This window comes from Sinocyclocheilus anshuiensis, unplaced genomic scaffold, assembly GCF_001515605.1.
Source record: "Sinocyclocheilus anshuiensis isolate Anshui unplaced genomic scaffold, SAMN03320099.WGS_v1.1 scaffold122, whole genome shotgun sequence".
NCBI lineage: Eukaryota > Metazoa > Chordata > Actinopteri > Cypriniformes > Cyprinidae > Sinocyclocheilus > Sinocyclocheilus anshuiensis.
In genome coordinates, this window is record NW_015544153.1 from 1641610 (window position 1) to 1643797 (window position 2188).

Genomic DNA, 2188 nt, shown 5'->3' on the forward strand with positions numbered 1-2188 from the left:
TATATAAAATAAACCCTCACTGTAAGAAATTGAACATGTCAAAGAGGCCATCATACTACTGATGATCTACATAGGGTTAAAAAAGCAGATAGACCAAAATACACTCCTTATGCCTTTTGTTAAGGTTCAAGTAATTACTAGCAGGTAGCTGGGAATAATGTAATTTGAAATGCGAGAGAAGAGCTTTCAGGAATGACATCTGATAAATCTAAACAATAGAAAGTATGAAAAACCTAAACCAATCAGATATGTGCTTTTGGGTCAAATTTCCAGAACTGCCATTAAAGGCAAGTTAAAATGGCTGGCATCCAATTTAAAGGAACATTAATCCATAGAAGCAACAAACAAGTCTGGCTTAAAGTAGTGATAAGGCAAGTATGCTTGCATATTTTATCTTGCATTTTCTTTGAATAAAAGCATCCAAAGAATGACAAAAGTAACCGACACATGGTAATGTCAATTTACTCGACCAACAGTTGTACTATTACTACAGTTCACCAATATTATCTTATGGTACATTCCAATGTCATGCTATCACATCATTTAACTTTCACTGCTCCATTCAAGAAGAATGTTACATTGTAGTGATGGGTAATAATTATGAAATGTGTATTCAGCCAGAGAGGTTGCATTTTGCATTAAAGCATGTGAATGACTGGAATACTTCTTGTGCAAACAATCATAGGTGAATCAAATAATTTTATTACAACACACTTAGTGTGAACAGGCCTTAAAGGGATAGTTCACCCAAAAATGAAAATTCTGTCGTTAATTACTCACCCTCATGTCGTTTCAAACCCGAAAGATATTTTTTAGGGATGCACGATATATCGGCCACCATATCGGTATCGGCCGATAAATGCTCATTTTTTCTGTTATCGGTATCGGCCCGATAAGAAAATTTGGCCGATATCTTAAAGCCGATAAATAATGCATTATTTCCTTCAGAGACACTTCAGATGCGCGCGGAACATTTCAGTTGTATTGCTGTCTATGCAGGGTCAGACAGCGGTCAGATTCCATCAAAAATATCTCAATTTGTGTTCCGAAGATGAACGAAGGTCTTACGGGTTTGAAACGACATGAGGGTGAGTAATTAATGACAGAATTTTTGGGTGAATGATACCTTTAAAGCATAGTTCACTCAAAAATGAAAGTTGTCTTTGTTTACTCACCCTAATTGTCATTCCAAACCATATGATTGACTTTCTTTTGAGGAACACAAAAGTTGACAATTTACGGACAAAAAAAAAAAAACCTTCAAATGATCTTTGTTCCAGAGAAGGTCAGAAAAATAAATGACACTTATTTTTGGGTGAACTATCCCTTTAACTAAATCCCCACCCATGCTAGGAGACATGCTCAAGGAAAATGTGTTAGTTTGATGAAGCGACTGGGAATGGCACTACTAGACTACACGGTAACAGTAATGGTTAGATGACACAGACTCTGACCAGCCTCGACCACTGGGCCATAACATCAAAACAAATACAGGCCTTTACACACCCATAAACACTTTGATTCACTGTGTCAGACAAAAAAGTCTAATATCCATTTTCTGCCAATCATACATGGTTCAACAGCAGCCGACTGAATAAACAAATCTACACTCAGCTACTATATTTGTCTAAGTGGAAACATCATTGCTCTTGCGGCTCCACCTCTCGTTGCTGCTCGTCTCTACAGCAAGTGATCGAGGCCAGCCTCTAAGCCTGGTGATCAGGATGATGGAGTATAGGAACAGCGCAGAGAGGGGCGACGGTGGGTGTTTAATGAACGAGTTCGGGAGAGTGGGGGACAGTGGGGTGGAGAGCAGATGGCAGGGCACTTACAGATCGGCCGTAGGGTGACAGGCTGAGCCCGACGGGCGAGGTGCTGTTCAGGTCAGCGCTAACGAACACTGCAGGTGGCGACGCCGGCAAGGTAAACTCGACAAAACCTTTCCAGGGACTACCCATAATTCTCCCATACACAGTGGCCAAATCTACTACACCTGGGATTGATCGGATTAAGCAGTTTTCTGAGTATTGGTTTTATTTAAAGTCAGCCGTTGTGTTGCAGCTCCTCCTACATCATACATATTAGAGATCTGTGTTTGAGTAAACAATGAGTGAATTAAAGCTGTGCTAGATTTCAATTCATTCATTTTGAATACGACAAACAAGAAAATGGGGGGGGGGGGGGCGGG

The 2188-nt window shown here is 40.1% G+C and overlaps 1 protein-coding gene across 4 annotated transcripts in view; it reads right to left on the minus strand.

Annotated features, from left to right (window-relative positions):
- Positions 1-2188, minus strand: part of LOC107695294 (cold shock domain-containing protein E1-like) — a 14348-nt gene that overhangs the window by 10243 nt on the left and 1917 nt on the right. The window lies entirely within an intron of this gene.